Source organism: Ambystoma mexicanum, chromosome 6p (genome assembly GCF_040938575.1).
Source record: "Ambystoma mexicanum isolate Mex_15411 chromosome 6p, UKY_AmexF1_1, whole genome shotgun sequence".
NCBI lineage: Eukaryota > Metazoa > Chordata > Amphibia > Caudata > Ambystomatidae > Ambystoma > Ambystoma mexicanum.
This window is the reverse complement of record NC_090935.1, coordinates 1,411,348,769-1,411,369,314: the sequence shown is the minus strand read 5'-3', so window position 1 is coordinate 1,411,369,314 and position 20,546 is coordinate 1,411,348,769.

The window sequence follows — 20,546 nt, the reverse complement described above, 5'->3', positions numbered from 1 at the left end:
CCCAGCATTTTGTTAACCCACTTGGCTACCCCAACCAACGCACGCATGGGAAACTCCCATAACTAACAATAAGCATGCAAAGGTGCATCAAGCACCCTGCCAACACCCTGACTGCCCCGACCAACGCTAGCAACCACGGGCAACGCGCTACTTGAGAGATTAAAAGTGACCGCCCACCACTCCGCCCACTTGGCCACTGTGACCCAAAGGTCACAAGAACATTGTACAAGGACTACGGAGCACTGACCCTCAAGCCCACAGAGGGACAGCCACTGACCACTACGGCGGACCCAACACTACCCAGGTCAACAGAAGAGAAGGACACGCACAGGAAATAAAAAGAAGACGGACATGGAAAGCTGCCCGAAGTGACACGTACCAGCAGCAGAGAAGACCCATACCAGGCAGGACCGACAACAGCGAAAGTAAAAGCAACACTGCCCACACAAACCAAAAGACCAAACACAGCGATCTGCCGCCAAAGACCGCACACAAGTGCACAGCGACTCCATACCCAAACTAAACACCGGCCACCATGACTGACCTAGCACAAGCAGATGCCAACGCAAGTGCGCAAGCCCTAGCAGACTTGGGCCCCACGTCATATGCCACCGTCATGAGAAGGCCCAACCCATTCGCCTTGATCCCGCACCACGACCGAGGAACAAGATGGGAGGAATGGGTCGAATAATTTGAAGACTTTCTAGGAGCAATTGGGAACAAAGACCTGCCAAACAAACTCAGCATATTTAGGAACTTGGTAGGAAAAGGGGTAAAGGACATCATCAAGACAATCCCAGCCACAGACAAAACCACGTACCAACGTCTCCTCGACGCAATCAATGACAAACTCATAGTAGGATCCAACAAAGACTACGAACGCCTTGCATTTAACCAACACAGGCAGCGTCCACACGAATCCATTGGAGAGTTCGTCATATGTCTCCAACAGAAGATAGGAGACTGCAACTTCGCCAACTTCAATGATGAAGAAGCTATAAGACTAAGGATCATAGAAGGATGCACCTCGTCAACATTGAGAAAACACCTTCTCATAAAGCCCCTACCCCTAGCGAAAATACTCAATCTGGCAAAAACGTATGAGAGAGTTGACGCACAGGCAGTCGCCATTGAAAGGAAAGTGGAACGCAACGCCATTGCAGCCCTCACGGAAGAGTGACCGCAACACTTTGAGCCCACTCGACCCCGGAGAAGGAGGAAACTGAGAAGACACTGGCCAGAAGGCCCGGACACAGAGCAATGCCACGGGCGAGGGTGGAAACACACCCACAGACAACCATACCCAGCCTTTGGACGAACATGCTGGCGCTGTGGCCAGGAAGGTCACCTTCAGAGAATGTGCAAGGCAAGACCACCCAGAAGCTCGACATGCCAACCCACACCCCAGGCAAGAGACCCGAGTGCACCTAGAGCACGGTTAGACACCAGGAAAGACATCAAGGTTGTGAACACCAGCCCACCCAGAAGTCTCAGGAATGCACACCCCCTTGACCCTTACGGACCAGCACTTGGCACACAAACCCCATCCGTTCTGCCAGAGGACTATGAGCTTCGCAACCGCCCAGTGCCCTTGGAAATATCGTACGGGGGGGGGGGAAATAGGAGTCACAGAAAACTGCACTACAAGACAACCGTACCAGACAAGAGTGGAAGAATACCCCCCAGACAAACCCCAAGACCATGCCGCCCAATGGAGGACAGCCCAGACAGAACAGCCCAAAGGACAGTCACGACGTGACCCAAACCAAGGAGACCGCAGAGTGCAGGACACCATCCGCACGATACCGAGTACCGCCAGAGGACACAGCCGTCTCAGTCACCGGACAGCACTACAGCACGCACTCATCAACGTCCACTACAGGTCATTCAAAGTAACCCACAAGAAGGACTACGTGCCCAAAGAGCAGGTGACAACTATGACAGAGAACTACGGCAAAATGACGCCAAAGGACTCCCTCCTCCACGAGCTATACTTTGAAGAGCAGGAACCAATGAAAGGAGAAGAGATCGAAAGAAAGGAAGAGGAGAGAGCAAAGACTTATGAAACACTGCAACAAGAGAGCGGGGAAGAGACCCACGAGCAACCAAGCAGGCCCCACCGAGCCACAAAGAGGCCCCAACGTCTCATCGAACAAATGAGACCCGGGAAGTCTCATGTTAAGCAGGGGGGAGGTGTTGTAAGTGGAAAAAGGACAGAGCCCCTTCAAGAAGGAAGCCCAGGACTATGGGAGGGAGCGGGAGGCAGGAGGAAGGGGAGGAGCAAGGGAAGGGAAACGGCAGTCAAGAGGTAGGAGGAATAAAGAAAGGTTGAACATGATGGTGGCTCTGTATTTCATGGTATGCGTGGGCACGGGTGAGTGCCGAGTCCCCCACAACAAAGGGACGTTATGATTAAGTTGCACTACTAAAAACCTATGAAATTCAGTGAAAAAACTTTGTCAAAGGGACGTTATGGTTCCAAGTAAAACCGAAAAACCCTTCAAATTAAGCTAAGTAAGCTAAGCAACCATAACTCACGCCACCACCGTGCACTGCTAAGACTAACACCCAGGACATCAAAGATGACATCACACATGTCATTGATGACATCACTGTTGCCATCACATGTCTGGCTCACTCTTTTTTCTTTTGCTGACATATCTAGGCCACATGGTTTTCTTCAGTTACAGTCAAACTAAAAAATTTATTTTATTTGTAGACGTATCCTTCAAGTAGGTTCTTACAGTAATTCCCTTAGAGTCCAGTCACATCATATGAAACATATACATACGGGAAGACACAAGCTTGAAAGACAGCAATCCTTTTTGTGCATAAAGATAATCAATAGACTTATGAGCCCTTTCTGATAGTTCTGTTTTTTTTTTTTTATGGCTGTACTTTCCCTGTGGGTCCAATCACATCAAGTGATACATATACATAGGGTAAATAGCAGCTTTGAAACAGAGCAATCATTTATTTGCATGAAAATAATCAGTTAAGTTATGAATTGTTTCTGCTACTACTTGTGCTTTTTTGCTAACTTCACTTTCCCTGTATATACCCATATTGGTATGTGTTCTTGTGTCTTTGTGTTTTGTCTATAGTAATGCAATTATGTAATACATGTGTTTTATTAGCTACGTATTACATATTTCACAGTACACAAAAATCTATTAAGAAAACAATTATCATTTCATTATTCAACATATTAACATTACGAATATTACACCTTCATCTTGTACGCTGCACAAAATGTTATGTTTCTGTATGAGTAGCTTAGTATACTAGATAGAACCCCATAATAGAATGCTATTTATATCAATGCATCGTTCAATGCACTAATTAGGGTATGATATTTATTGCAATGATCCTTGACACTTGTTTCGCAACATTATAATAAGAATCCCTTGTACACATATTTCATGAAAAGTACATACACATGTGATGTCATCAGTGATGTCATCAATGACATTTGAGATGTCATCTTTGATGTCCTGGGTGTTAGTCTTAGCAGTGCACGGTGGTGGCGTGAGTTATGGTTGCTTAGTTTACCATAACTGGCGAATTTCAAGGGTTTTTCGGTTTTACTTGGAACCATAACGTCCGTTTGACAAAGTTTTTCCACTGAATTTCATAGGTTTTTAGTAGCGCAACTTAACCATAATGTCCCTTTAACAAAGTTTTTTCACTGAATATATGAATTGTGAGATTTAAGTGTTTTTTAAGGACTGTATTTTTTGTGTTAAAAATGTTAACATGAACGGGTGTTGTGCAATATTTTTCATGTGAGTTTTGTTCCCCTGAAGAAGTTCCTGGTAATCATTGTTTGTGTAGGAAGGAAGCATTTTGGGTTTATGGGATAGTGGTATGATCATCATTAATGTATTTATCAATGACTAAAATATTGTAAAAAATATATAGTGTGATGAACATTCAAGAAAATTAGATTGTTGGTTTGGGCGATTCATTTTTTCAGAGAAAGAAAGAACTGAGACACAAAATCTTCATACAAACGCTGTTTGTGGGTAGATGTATATGAGCAGTGAAAGAAATTATTGAATTGTTCCAGGGACGTCATTTAGGGGTCGCCAGAGGTTGCAACTGCGATGTCTCAGGTCTCCTTTGCGGCCTCATAAAAAAGGGGCTTTTTTTTTTTCTTTTTAATGCAAGCTCCTGGGCTCTGGCCAGCATCATGTGGCTCTTTACGTCTGTAGTGGCTGGCTTTCTTGTTCAGGCCCCTTAAAAAAAGAGAAAAATAAGAACAGGGGTGCCACAAGTCTAACACTTTCAGCACTGACCCTAAATAAGAAAGAATAGGAAACCAAATAATGTGTCTTTCTGGAACTCTGCACAATAATTGCTAGACTCATTAAAGGTTTATTTCAGGCACACTTCAGGGGGTGAGTCAATGATTTAGTCTTATCTTAAACACCTCAACTCAGCCTTTCATGCTTCTGAGGTCGATACATGAGTACCAACACAGGTTGGGTGATATCGGGTGTATATTTTTTCTATATAAGCTCTTAAGCGTAAGTGCTATATAATAACACATCATTATCATTTGGTCATGGACGTCTGCTTGCATTCACAGTAATTTGGTAATATGGGCCTATACACACTGCTCTTAATGATACATATGTCGATCCATTTTTGTGTGAAATGTACATCACATTTTAGTGATATCGTAACCATATTTTTCATCGAAGTATACAATGCCATGTGATTTATCATACAAACACTGCAAGGGTTCGGAGAATACTGATCATGAAGCGATCAGACCGTACAGATCGCACGCGGATGCAGCAATACCTACACACCCCCATTGCTAACTACCAACACTCTTGGATGCTGAGTAAAGCCAGACGAGGGTGGGGTGAATATAGGAGTGAATGAAGATATCTCTCTTATTACAACAGCATGCTAACACATGATGTGGCCCTGAAGAAGGTGGGAACTATTCTGTAACCACTGAAACCTGTCGGCCAATACGTGACGTCTGTGCATAAAAAAGATAACATCAAAGGGCACTTTTGATAAAAAAGAAACATTTGTGCTACAGATGCTCACTGTCCTTCCCTGGCGGTTAGAGAGTGGGTTAAGAGTGTTAAAACACACTGGACCAGAAAGTCTGGATGTAGACGTGTCCTGTACAACACCAACTAAGGACAACCTTACCTGTTTTATTTTCTAAGTCTTTTTTAACTAGGAGCCGATAGGGCCTGATTTTTGTTTTCATACAAAAGTGTGTTACTATGGAACAAGGGAAAACATTAAAGTAAAAAAAAATCAATTTGCAAAGCAGACAATACACACTAATTCAGTGTTCTTAAGAAATTTGAAAGCAAAAAACTTGTGAACGTCTTGGCAACTAGCTAGACATAGCGCAAGTTCTTCTTTTCCACTATCCCCTCACCCTAGATAAGCGATCCACCAGCGCTGGCTAGTGTTAGAAAAACAATAGGGTTTAGTTACAGATGGTGGAGGGCAAGCTCGAGTGAGGCTACACGAAGGGTAGAAATTGTGAAATAACCGTGAATTGTGAAAACCTGTGTTCCTATTGTGTGATAACGTAATCTGGGGGTAACAACAGGTGTGTATCCCCATTAGTCCCTTTGATTGTATTATGACAATGCTATGTGATGCCACTTCCTGTTTTGTCAACGGGTGAAAGGTCGTGTTCCATTGCTTCCCGCGATATCACTTTGGGGTGGGGTCAAATGACATCACTTCCTGTGATGTCATCAGGGGGATCAAGGGTCGTCTGATGTCACTTCCGCTACCCCAGGCATTTTGCTGAAATGACGTGCCTGAATTGTTCTCGTATGAAAGTACAGTCGACACTTAGAGTAGAAAAATTGAGTTTCTGTTTATAAGATTAAAATATGTGTTGTTCTATTTACCTTGCCACCTGCGGTTCATTGTCTAAAAGGGTTACTTTTGTTGTTTGCATATGTGGGTGTAGGGGCAGCCCTTTTTCAGTATCCCTAGGGTCTCTTTAGTTTAAGAAATTACCCTCTTTGTACTACATTGATTGCCGCAGCATACATCGCCGTACAAACTATTTGCATCGTGTACAAAGGTGCCACCATGCAGACTCCGCAAACGCTCCACAAGAAGCCAGGACCTGATCAGAGTAGAGCTGCAATAATGCAATTCCAAGACTCCTCTTCAAGGAGCACCTTTTCACGCACAGTCACACCCCCAATCCCACCTCCCGCAGACTCCACCTGACCCCTAATTACTGCTCCTGTTGCTTAACTCTACTGTAACTGCACCTGATCACTTGCAATTCCATTAACCTCTGATGTACAGCGCTCAGCGGCTGCTCAAAGCTAGGTCTGCTCTCAATGAATACCCAAAATGCAATAAAATAAAATAAATACAATAGTCACACATCATTTGTGTGATATATCCATGAAGAAAGATAATTTTATATTGAAATTCAGATCAACCTTTTTTGACATTGAAACCCTAAGATATATGTGTCAGATACCATAGTATATGAATAGTACGAGTAATAACAATTCTGCGAACTTGTATGAACTATATATATGTTTCTAAAGGACGGATTGCACTGTACAAGATTTTATGTCTATAGTGAAATATGATTTGCTTAGCAATGTGATATATGTCATGATTTGATTATATTAAAACCTTTCCCTGATTTTTTAATACAAACATCTTTGTGCTAATCATAGGAAAAGATGAAGGTTTTTTAAAAAAAATGCAGCTATGAGCTCAGTTAAATAGGCTTCAAGAAACAGAAGAACTATAACTTGAAATCACAATTGCACTGGCGAGTCGTTCATCGTTCACCTACTGCCCGCCCCTCACAGACACAAAACCCTCACTGATCCCAGCGTCCCCCACCTCCAGCAATGACAGCCACTAAGCCCTTACAATCGATGAAACTAGAAATGCACCAAAGAACATGCGTGTAAATGCAGACATGAGTCACTGCGTCCAACACTCTGAACCTCCTACAATATAGTGTGCAAGACCGCACCAACGCCAGCATCAATCTATTCTTTTAAGACAAAAATACCCATGAATAATGCTCAGCCATCTTCTTGAGCAATACAACCCTGGAGATTCAAATCCCCACTCCCATTCTCCAAAAAATGTCACTCCCACCAGCTTTTCTGATATAAGCACCAGGGACAGAAATGTCTGACGAATCCTATCACGTAGTGTTCCACATCATCCCTTGTGTCCACCAAATTCTTAAAACCTAGCACCACTTTCCTGAAACTCTCTCTATGCCACCATCAACAGCAGTTCCAGGAACCCTTGCAGAAACTGGTGGACCACCATTCCCACAGCCCCATCAGTTTCTTCGGCACCAACCCATGGAACCTCAACCAATGCAAATGAAACAGGGCACCAGAAACGCAATTTTCCAAGCCAGGTATGTGTTTTTCAGGAAATAGAATGGTAATCGGCAAACACCAAAAACCAGTTACAGAAACAAGTGCAACACCAACTCACCCCTTGCACATGAGCTGTGCAATTGCTACCACACATTCATTGTCCACCACAAATGCCACCTTCTTGTCTCACCACTCATTTCCCTGCAAATGAAGCTCCACCAAACCCATGAACGACTCCAGGAAGGCAATGTTATGTCCTCTCTATTTTCACTATCTCGGACACTCTTCAGCACCCCTCTTCTTGTTCCAGTAAGCGCCCAAACCTGAGGTCCTGGCCACATCAGAGAAGATATCCATTGTTCACTGTACTGTTTTGGGAGGCACCCACACTGACGCACCTTTGTAACTCTCCAAAGATACCAACCATATCTCCACATCCATCTTAATCCACACCAGAAACCTGTCATATTGTTTCTTCTTGTTCGCCGCAGCCAGTAATCAGCTGGCAAAATGCACTTCTTGGTGACACCATTTTGCAAAATTGAGGTGCCCCAGCAGCAACTGCAGCATTTGTAACTCCTGTTATGGCCTCTGCCACCTCGCATAGCAATGTCTACAACCTTACCACCTTTTCCACTGGCAATTGCGACTCCAATGCAACAGAGTCTCAGTCAGTCCCCAGGAACGTTAAACACCTTGGGCAACCTTCTATTTTTTCTGGTGCCGGAGGAGCACCCATGACATTCGCTAACTCCGGCAAGGCAGTCACCAGACAAGTGCATTCACCTATGATCTAAGATATAAAAAAATGGTGCATCATATGGGCATTGCACACACACACACACCCACACACACACACACATACACACACACATATGTAGGTGTGTGTGAAGAATGCATACTGCTATTTGAATATGTGTGTGTATCCGGGTGAACCTCCACCTTTTTCTTCTGCCATGATTTCTTACTCTCCCCTTCTCTTTAGTTGTCACTTCCTCTTTACTTGTCACTTTCCATTGTCAGGAGCATTTGACCTCATTTTCCTTGCAAGGCTCAGTCGTATTGGGGGGTTGCCTGGGTCCCCCTCCGATGAATGCATCTGCTCTTCTGTGTTCAGGTGTGCATAGTTTTGTATTCTTTCGGAGGATTGTTCAACAGTTGTTTGAATATGGCTTTCGTGACACTCAAAAGGATCCGCCCCCCTCCTTACGTTGTACCACAGACTAGGACATTATAGAGGCTGCCCGTAAATATAGAAATTCCATACCACACATGCACTTAAAAAGGCTGCCCCACCGGAACCACCCATTCGGAAGTACTCCCTCCTCATACCTTCTTGCAGACAGCAATTACTGAAGTGAAGGATGTGTGAGAGTGATAGCTTTTACGTACTGTTTCTGTTTCTCTCCCTATTCTTCAGTTCCTTTGCACCCTGCACCTCCCAAACCAATCTCCCCATGTTAGTGGAAGCAACCTCTTTTTCTCTCTCGCCTTCTGATATTTCCACAGCAGGCCTGATTTGAGAGATATTGGACCACAGGATGCTGGGACATTCAAAGGGCGTATTCAGAATATGAGGTTCCCTTAAAGGGACAGGGATAAGTATTTTCTATGGGTGATAAGCCACATGCTGGCAAGCCACAAATCATTGCTAGACCACCTCCTGGATCTGCATCGCTGTTCGGCAGACACCCAACCCCTGACTGCACTACCATGGTTTATTGCCCTTATTTATTATTTATTTTATTTAATATTTATTTATGTGTTCTCTCCTCTACTCCACACTTCCCTCCCCCCTTCCAGGCACTTTCCCCTGTTTCCCTTTTCCATGCACTTGTGCTTTCTTAAATGTCACTGGGCCGCTAGTAAGACCGCTGTTTTCTTTTTTGTTCTACCTTGTTTGCCTCCCTTTTGCCTGGTCGCACTCTGAAACACTTGTGTATGGGCGCGATATAAATAAAATATCATATTATATCATATCATTACTTCCCCACTCTTCACCACATGAGCCAGACAGGGAACGTCATCACACAGTGCATTTAATTTCAGCTCCTGTCATGAATTCTGTAATGAATGACTGTCTTTTTTAATTGTAGAATGTTGTGGGACATTTTTGTACCCTTTATTTAAAATGCTGTATATTAGACAGTGTGCCTTTGCCATTTTATTTTTATTTGTGAAATTCTGATGAATTTGACCACAACTTTATTTAAGCATGCTGTGTTCTTGTTTATGTTTTGTTGGTCTCATGAACAGTTTGAACCTCCTGTATTTTAATAGAATTTAACAACACTGCAAGTTATTGAACTCCCCTATTGCTTATTAGTAACAGATGCATAACATCATCTCTTACTAATGCAAATTATGTCCAACTGAATACCTTTTTTCATTGATTAAGCCCAACACTCTAATAGCAATAGATGACTGTTCTGTTTTCCCTTCATTTTTGAGTTGAGGATTGGTTGTTCACCTATTTATTATAAGTCCATAAAATCTTAGTATTGCGTTTAATTAATGAGGCCCATATGTCTTTATTATTAATATTTTGTATACTGCAATAGGGCAAGATATCTTCAGGTACCCCTCCACCTCTCAATGAACAATAAAAGGTATGTGTCTCCCTTTTTAATTCTAGCAGGGGATTTTAATCTAAAATTGGTAAGAGCCTACCCGATGAATGGGACATCCTGAGGAGTGCATTTCCAGGGGGATACTGTAAGTGTGTTGAAGAAGGATGCTGATACAAGGATGGAATTTTGGTTGGTAAAAACCTACATATATCAAGAAGAAAACCCTTGCTATCCCTATCCTCTAAGAGGGTTTTCCCTGCCTAAAACTAATTAGGGGTGTACCGAACTTCAGCTTCGAGTAAGTATTCGGCCGAATTCCACCTGAAAAAAAGCTATTCGGCTCCGGACAAATAGTTTCTTGCTATTTGGCTCTTGCCGGATACTTTGACATTCTCATTTGAATACAACGCAACATGAACTCAGAAAGGCAAATATAGACTTCATTTTGCAAAACGGAATAGAATTAGACCAGGCAAATTGCTATCACACAGGTGAAAAATATCTTATATTGTAATCTGCTCTTTAGGGCATGTTTTGGGTCAGTTTCATAGACATAAACGGTGCTCATCTTTTATACTTAGCGTGCAACAGTACAGGAAAATCCTTTCTTTTGTCGAATGTTTATATGCAATGTGCACTTTTTTCAGTTGGAAAAGCCAAACTGAAAGAAATGTGCATAGACACTTTCAGTTCCTGTCATGTCACTTCCCACTGCGCATGTCATAGTGCCCCCTATTATTTTTTTAAGGACTTGAGTCCTGAGTTAAACATTATTTGATATTTTATCAGGAATGATAAGTTGCATATGTTTGTGTATTTGCAAGAAGGAGTGGCTACGATAAGTGAAAAGTGAGCAGAATTTGCTTAGGTGGGGTGAATAGTTGTGAGATGGAGTTCATGCATTTCAGATTTCTTTTTGACTTGTGTCCTGCATGAGCCGACATGAACCATTTTATACATTTTTACGTGAGCTGCAAAGAAGTTTCGAAACTCGACTACATCAACTTTGCAACTGGATAGAGAATGCAATGCATCTGATTCACAAAGGCAGTCCCTTTGCATTTGTGAAGCCTCCTACTTTAACAGGCACTGAATATGCAACAATCTTCTATACATTTGGTCCCTTCATTTTGGTTAAATCTGCTTTATTTCTGGCTTTTATGCTTTAAATAATGATGCTACATTAATTACAATGAAGAGAAATACAAGTATAGAATGCATTTAAAATGGTGCTTTATTTGTGTTTTTAATAAGTGTGTTTTTTGAAGTTATGAACATGATTTATTAAATAAAGCAACTATTCGGCTTCATATTCAGCTTAGCCAAATAGTTGACAAACTATTTGTATTCAGCCGAATACTAAATATGCTATTCGGTAAAGCCCTAAAACTAATACTAAAAGATCTATCAGAATGTCTGTCAATTCAAACTCCACTGTCCTGTCTCAGAACCTACTTCTACCCCCTCACACTACACTAAAGAATAAGCCAACAGAAGGTTCCTTGTCCAGGAGAATGACTCCCTTCTCCTGGTGTTTGTTTAGGGGCAGGGGTACTCTCAAATGTGTTATGTGGCAAAAGGATGCCAGGAGGAATCACTCCCTTGCCCAGGCTTGTGGTTCCAACAAGCCTTTGTACCAGTCAACTTCCGGCACTAGGAGAATGTCTCCCTTCTCCTCTTATTGATTAATGCACTCCAATATAGTTCACAACAAAGCCAGGGGGAATGACTCACTTCGTATCTCTCAACTTGATGCTTCTTTTGTCTTTTTCTCATGGAATTAGCAAAGTCCCAAATGCTTCTAAGGGCCTGAGTAGACTTTTCTCTGCCACTGTGATGAGGATGCTTTCCTTGGAAAATTAGTACTCATATATCAGAGTCCCAGACTATTCTTTGGTAATCAGTGGGATTATTCTTGACACAGCGATGAGGAAATTCTCCTCTGATGCTCAATTTACTTGTGTTCGGGTCCCTGGCTCTTCTCTGGTGGTCAGTAGGCTTGTTGCTGCCACGGCGATGAGAAAGCTCTCCTCTGATGCTCGATTCACTTGTGTTAGGGTAGCAGCCCTTCTCTGGTGGTCAGTTAGCTTATTGGAGCCACTGTGATGTGGAAATTCTCCTTGGATGATCAGTGCTCTTGTGGTGGATTCCCAGACCCTTCTCTGGGGGTCAGTGGTCTTGTTGCAGCCACTGCAACAAAGATGTCCCCCTGGGATGCTCGGTCCACGCTTCCCAATAGTTTGATTGTTACTACTGGGTAGCGCAGAGCGGACTCGAGCCCGCCTCTCTTCCACCTGTGTCCCCTACAGGTCTCTTGTACTTCCAGTTAACTTCTTTAGGACGTAGGTATGCCACTGGGGCTTCCTGGGACTGGGGTGCATCTCTCTGGCTCATCAAGCTACTTTCCTCTGCTTCCACAGCACCGTGGCAGCTCTGCGCTCTACTGGACTTCTCAGTTCTCTCTGCCTGCTTTGTGTTCGGGTCCGCTCCAGCTGGACCCATGGAGAACTCCCTCATTGATTTGCCAGAATCCTCTGCTTTTCGGCATCCCAGATCAGCCACTCTAAATTATTTTCGCACCTGCTGCCCCTCCCAGCTGGGCTTGACCAAATCATCAGTCTTTTGTCTCTTCTTATACATTGTTGCCAGACCCGCCCTGGTGGACTGTCAAAGTCCTCTTTTGATTTTGATAGTTTGCTCTTCATACACACTCGGGGCCACCTCATACCAATACTAGAACAGTCAGTAATCTTCATGTCTTCTCTGCTCTTCTTCATCCTGGTACTTTCTGTTTTGGCTGTTTCTCCTACACTACAAAAATACATGGGTGTACTCTCAAGGAGGTGTTTGGGAATGGAGTGGGGTTTAGAGAAGGTTGAGTTGTGACATTGGCCAAAAGGTTGTACCTTATCTGATTGTCTGTCCCCATGGAGGCCTCATGGAAAGGGGCTCCCCTCTGGTGATTTGTGACAAGAATAGGTGTGTCATCACATACTCTTAGCCTTATGCTCCTGGCTTCCCCCTTCTAAAATTGAGGGTGGGTTTTTGTCACGTTTTCACAGAGGATATGTGGTCTGGGTTAGATTGTCACTCTTTTGGGTTTGTATTCTCACTCCTGTTTGGGCAACATGGGCGACCCATTGCTCGAACTGAGGAACAGTACTGCCTACGACCAAATGGGTCGGCAAGTTGGAAATTAATGTTACTGTTAGCCACAATTCCTTTCCTGAGATGGTTATGGGTAATTTTGTTTGTAGGGATTTTTCTGTGTGCCCATGTATGCACTGGACATCCTTCTTGGACATTTCTTTCGACCCTTTAGATAGAAACTGGGGATGTATTCAGCAACCCTTGCTCCCGCTATCTAGGTTAGCCCATATTTTCCTCCCAAGAATAATGGTGGGTATTTTGCAATGGTTGGATTTTTCTGAGAAGAAGCAGTTGCATTTGCCCTGTTTCTTGATTTTCCTTCCCCTAGGGAGTGGACTAGCGATGTTCAACTCACCATAGTTTGGCGCTTCGGGAAGGTCTGGGTAAAGAGAAAATTAGCGTAAGAGATCCCAAGACTTTCTCCCTTTATCTGCCCAACCTTTTTTGGTTCCTATACCGATGGTAAAGGGGAAGAATTAGGTATATTCAGTGAGCAATGTCTTGTTGGAAGTGCATACTGAACACATGAGTAACAGTTGGGACCTCAGGTCAGAGAGTAAAGTAAAGAGGATACTACAGGACCACCCTTATTTTCTACCATAGGATTATTGGTAGAAGATATCCTGTGCCTGGGTATTTTTGGTGGTTTCATTCCCAGATGTTGTTTCCATTTTCTGACTCTTCCGAGTAATGTTGGGTGCTTCCCTTGCTATTTTGTTTTCCCTCCTCCTCCTGTTTCCCTTGTTGACTATTCCAGCGTGTAATCTCCTCTGATGCTCAATTCACTTATGTTAGGGTCCCAGACCCTTTTCTGGTGGTCAGTGAGATTGTTGCTGCCACTGCGATGAGGAGGTTCTCCTCGGATGCTCGATTGACTTGTGTTAGGGCTCCAGACCATTCTCTGGTGGTCAGTGGGCCTGTAGCCACCACTGCAATGGGGAGGCTTTCCTTAGATGCTCGATGCACTTGTGTTGGGTTCCCAAACCCTTCTCTGGTGGTCAGTGGGCATATTGTGGCCACTGTGACAAGGAAGTTCTCCTCTGATGCTCAGTCTATCCTTCCCAATCGTTTGATTGTTACTACTGGGCTGGAGGAGAGTCGCTTGAGCTTGTCTCTATTCCAACCTGTGTCCCCTCTGTGTCTCTCCTACTTCCTGTTACCTTCTTTGGGACTTTGGTATGCCAATGGAGCTTCCTGGGACTGGCGTGCATCTCTCCGGCTCTTCTGGCTTCTCTCATTTTCTTCCACAGCACCACAGCGGCTCCTCGCTCTATTAGACTGATTGTCTCTCTCTTCTTGCTTTGTGTTCGGGTCCGTTAGAGCTGGGTCCATGAAGAACTCCCTCATCGATTTGCCTGTGTCCTCTGCTCTTCTGAATCCCCAGTCAACCAACAGGATTTTAAAATCCCGCTCTGAATGGTTTCCACACTTGCTGCCTCTCCCAGCTGTGCTTGACCAAATTGTCAGTCCTTCGTCTCTTCTTATACATTGCTGCCAGTCCTGCCCAGGCAGACTTTCAAAGTGCTTTGTTGTTTTAATTTATTAATTCATTTATTTAGTTTTTATTTCAATTTTAAAGCAGGCTCAACCCTTCAGGCATCCGGGCAATATAGAACCAGTTAAATGGGGCCCAAAGGCAAAAGTCGTAAGGTTACAGAGGAGCAGTCAGTGTACATCATCATACGGTATCAAGCAGGTTACAGTTTAGTTTACACAGTGGATTTTGATAGTGTGATCTTCATACATCCTCGGGCCGCCTCTTACCAGAACTAGCACATTCAGTTATCTTCAGAGCTCGTCTTCATCCTGGTACTCACTCTTTTGGCTGTTTCTCCTACACCATAGAATTACATGGGTTTACACTCAAGAAAGTGGTTTGGAATGGGGGGTTAGGGAAGATTGGGGTGTGACACTGGCCAATGGGTTGTACCTTAAGTGATTGTCCATTTCCTAAGAGCGGGAGTCCCTCTCCATGAGATCTTCCTGCATGAAACCCCCCGTAGGGGGCTATCGGTTAGCGGCCTCACCACCGGAGCTTCATGGAAAGGGGCTCCACTCTGGGGATATGTGTCGAGAGTAGGTGAATCATCGCAATACACTGTGAGTTGTTCTTTGATGTGTATGTTTGCTCAAGGGCACATTATTTTAACATGTCTACCATGGAAACTGGCATACAAGCACTAAAAGGATGAACACAATCAAATACACTGTGGAATTAAACCTTTAGAGGCTCAATAATTGGTTATTTCATAATAATATTATATTGTTGTAGTATTGTTAATAACGTGAAGGTTATGCAATGAAAGGAGAATGTAACCATCCTCTAGAACTCATATTATCAATAGATAACACAAACAAATTACTCTTGTAAGCGTTCCCCCAAAGGAGAATTTACCACTTACAGGAGAAAGGTAGTGTTGGAAAATGAATGCCAACACGACCATGAGGCATTCATATTTAGGAGAGCAGGTGGGCAGCTGATCACTTCAGTAAATAACTTTGAACGGTTAGTTGAAGTACTATAATTTTATTTACTAGAAACTGTAAAGTAAGGAAAACTCAATGGAGTAAAATATGTTTTAACAAAAAAATCTATGGAGGCTAGAAATGCATTAGGGGTAGAGGTTACATTTGTGAGTAGGGGCAAAGAATTAATCAACGGAAAAAAAGGAACACATAAAAGCATGTAACAATAGGAAATCCTCCTCGGCAATCTAAACTTGGGAACAGATATCTGAGGCTGCAGAAGAAAATAATTCTAGGTTATTTAGCATCTAATTTCTAAGGTCATAAACTCATCACTGAATCAAAATATAGAATCAAATGTCCCAGCACAAACATGAGTTTGTCACTTTTATCAAACAATACAGAGTGGGTAATCTACTGGGGTTCCCATAAGCAACCAATCTATGGATCAAGATTTCGAAATTGATTCTGGTTTATTTTTAGCCACAGCGATATTAAAACATCTTTAACGGCTCATAAATTGAGCAAAGGTTCAGGACCAGATGGCATTCCATCTGGCCTTTTGTGTGTAAAGAATACAAGATCCATGGGTCCCCTTATCGTGAAACGTTTTTACTCTAATACGTCTATTAAGCACATTTCCAGGGTCATGGACATGTCCAGTCATTGTCCCAGTCAACAAAAAAGGTGAAGGGTCTCAACCTTAGTCTTATGGGCCCATCTCTCCATTAGACAGGCAAATATTTGGAAGGACCAATAGTTTGCATCTTAAGGAATGGGCTGGGGAAGCACTTGAAGTGGTAAAGGAAGATCTACATTTTCACATTTTGACCTCGAAGTAGGTTGTCCTATAAATTAAAAATGAAAGATTGTATAAGGAGTTCAGGACCTCTCCACAGAGTTTGGCTCGGCGAACTTAGAAAAGCTTTGGATTTTCTTAGTGGAGTTGGGTAACCCAGAGGGTCTTCTAAAAATAATGATTGTCTTTCATTCTCTTGTGAAGGCAATGGTGAGATCTGTACGGGAGGCTGTGTCATTGGCATACCACTTATCTGGAATAGTGAGGAACAGTACCCGCCATTTACAGGAATGTTAATCGGACGTTCCATGCATTGGATTGCAAACTTGCCATAATTGTCTTTTAAGAAACTGGAAACCTGGTTTGACGAACCCTGTCGGTCAGCACAGAAAAACCTCAAAGTTATCCTGGCTGCAAAAGATAGTACCCGGCGGGACATAATCGCTGCTTGGGCGCAATTTTAAATGCGCCCTTACCAAAAAGAAGTCCTACCTAGATGACAAGCCTGGGAGAACTTCTTCAGGCTGTACAGTCACGAGATTCCAAAACATTTTGGGAATTTGTGGCTAATGGGCCCCCCCGCAAAAGACTGAAAACATGCAAAGAGAACACTGTAAGCACCCTGGCTTGGTCTGACCATTTTAGCACCTTGTATAAAGCTCCTCCATCTCCTAGTTGTGATGGTCCATGTGGCTCTCCTTTGCGTTTTACAATTAAAGAGGTAGAGTTGGCTATAAGCAAGCAACTCCCCAATCATGCTCTCGGACCGGATGCCATTCCCGCTGATATTTTTTGTAATGAGGTGGATTTGTGGGCCCTGCTATTAACTAAGTCCTTTAATGCATATTTGGAACAGGGCACCTATCCGGAAACATTGGGGACAGGATATCATTTTTCCCATTTTCAAGAAGGGTGACCCTGGTAGCCCTCTTTTCTATCGTCTGATTTCCCTTTTGGACACCTCATTCAAAACATTTGTTAGGGCAGTCTTGGCACGGCTTGTATAATGGATCTCCGACTCGGGGGTACTTACAGAGACCCAATATGGTTTCCGCCCAGGTTTGGGAACTAGGGACCTGGCCCTGAATCTATACTTGGTGGGTGCTTCATCAATATATGTTTGGGGTGAGCCACTATATTTGGCTTTCATGGACCTGAGCACAGCATTTGATAAAGTGGATAGGGCAATGCTCTGGGCCGTGCTCAGGTCCATGGGTTGCCCGAGGGATCTGGTCAAGGTGCTCCAAATAATCTATGAAAATACATCAGCCTGTGTGAGATTTGGTGATCAAGGACAGTGCAAGCTTTTTTTGAGACCTTTTTGGGTGTTCGCCAGGGTTGTGTTGTGGCACAGATACTTTTTGCTTTGTAGATAAATGGTGTATAACAGGCCCTTGTTAATTCCAATGCTGACTATATTAGGATAGGAGGTGTACCCCTTCCTGTCCTAGGCTATGCTGATGACATGGTCATCATAGCGCATACCCCCATAGCTTTACAACGTTTGGTGGATGTTTACACTGAATTTATGAACAAAACCAGAACTGTGTATTGCTACCCAGTAAGCCCAAATGCACTCCTAATGGAGTAAACTTTGGCCCCAAGGGGCTCGGATTTGTACAGGTGAATTCCTAAATTCTTTTTCTAGAGAATCGGTTCATTTTAATGCTCCAACCTTAAAATTTTACAAATAAGCAAGGCGTTTTGGTTCAAAGATCCATCTTTAGGATCCGAAACGCGTTGGTTAATTGTAAATTTCACAAAGGGCTTCTCTGGAGGGAGCTGACCACTCCATGAGACAGATGTCTCTAAGGATTTTTGTAAACACCAAAATAATTGTGTATTCACTGTCATGCTCACTTTACATTAGATGTGTTGTGTAAATAAACAATCTTGTTGGAAATTTGATATTGTTTAAGGTTGGAGAATTAAAATGAACCGATTCTCTAAATATTGATTTGTACACTGGTTCTATTGAAATACACATTGTTCATTTAAAGTTTTGCTGAAAATTGTATGGAATAACCACTCCAATTTAGAAAAAGAATTTAGGAATTCACCTGTACAAATCCGAGCCCCTTGGGGCCAAAGTTTACTTGTGTGTTAACGAATTAACATTGGAACTTAGGTTCTATTAGGAGTGCATTTGGGCTTACTAGGTAGCAATACACAGTTCTGGTTTTGTTCTATTTTGTGTCCCAAGTGGCCTTGTGATGTCAGCCCGCCTGCACCTGAAACAATAATTACATACTCATTAAATTCTGTAAGATAGATATCCTGAAGTCTGATTATTCCAAGATTACACATATTACCCTAGTAAGAAATAGCTGTGCACCCCTACACCCCAATTCGGTTTTACACTGAATATATGGCCCCACACAAACTCTCTGTGAAAGGAAAATCAGCTGTTATGGTTTGTAGGAGCACAGGTGTCAGACACCTCAAGATGTGGAGGATACTGAGTGGTGGAGAACCCATTCCCAGGGTCACTAGTTTCGTATACTTGGGAATTTGTTTTACTGAGAACTGGCGAGGGTTTGGTCATGTGGACAAACAATGTACGAGGATGAGACAGGCCTTGGGTGGCATATCCCATTTTCAAAATGACTGTCTAGTGCATCCACTCAAGCTTATCCTTGAAGTCTCCAGGGCACAAACCAAAACAGCCACCAACTATGGGGCTGCACTGTGGGGCTTTGAAAAGATTCCAAGTATTGAAAAATTTGAGAACATCTTTCTAAAAAAACTGCTCAGGCTACCACAGTCAGCGACAAATTATGGCACCCATTTGGAACTTGGGTGCCCTCACATTGGTGATGAAAGGCTATTGGCCCCCCCTTGCACATTGGCTGGAGTTCTGGTCAAACCAGATAGCCGTTCTTTCACATAAAATCTTAATAACAGCATTGGTGAGAAACCCGGCTGCAAAAAAAATACTGTGGCCTATTTATATTCAGAAATGTGTGAGCCAGTAAAATTGTGCTAGCCTCATCTGTCCTCCAGCCTTTTTGACTCTGTGTGTTGTGAGAGCACACAAGCAATTGTTTAAATCCATCCTTGAGTCAAACAGAGAGTCCTCTGCATTAGGCATTAGTGCAAATAGAAGGCATGTTGTTCTAACCATTGCAGCTACTATTCAGCCATATTTGTTACATAGTAATAAACCTTATGATCGTTGGGCACTTACAAGAGCACGATTTGACTGTTTATGGCTGGGGGCTCAAACTAAAAATTGGTCTCACAATGTTCATTCTGAGGCTTGTCCTTGTTGTCAGTGCCCTGTGGAGGACCTTTTGTACTTTGTGCTGTTTTGCCCAACATATATGGACTTAAGGAGGAAAACACTCTTGCCATTACTGAGGTCCGCTGGAATGTCTCAAGCCAGGCCGGCCCTAGGCTATCCACTTTCAGCTGCCACACTGCCCGTGGCTTGTGGCTTGGTAGACTACTTGAGAAAGGCCTGGCATCGGAGAACCAAAATCATCTCTCAAAAACTGACTGAACACTGATAATTTAATGATTATCCAAGCATCCCATCGGAGGATATTAATCGGCACACACACATGCACTTTTTAAATTTTGTCATTTTATCTAATGTGTTTCTATCCTTATGTCATGTATTTTGTATTGTATTTTATCTTGCATTGTTGTTTATGGAAAACCTGTTTCCGAATAAAAGTATTGATGATGATTATTGTCTTATACAGATGATGTATTGCTCTTGGCAGGAACTCCTAGGGCTCTGCAAACTCTCCTAAAGTGTTATGCTCAGTTCGAGAATGATAGGAAATGTACAACTAATGCTTCTAAATCCTTGATCTTAAAAATGGGCAAGGGCAATAAAAGATGTAGAGACATCTTTGCAGTTTGGAGAAAAAAATGACATTTTACTACTTTGGAATGTGTTCTTTACAAGCAGTAAAAGCCATGCCCCATATTCATAAACAGGCAACCACGTGGCATAAGTAGTGGCTGGCCTCATAAGGTTATCTCATCACCTAAAAACACAACCAATGAAAACTTCTCTGACGATTTATAAAGCTAAAGCATAAACAATTGCCAAATAAAGTGCTGACAATGGGGCTACTAGACTCTTACACAATTGCAAATCATAAAGACTATTTTTGGGGAGTAAAATTACAATTGCTGCCACCTAATGCCCCCGTATAAGCTACACACTCAAAGCTGGGG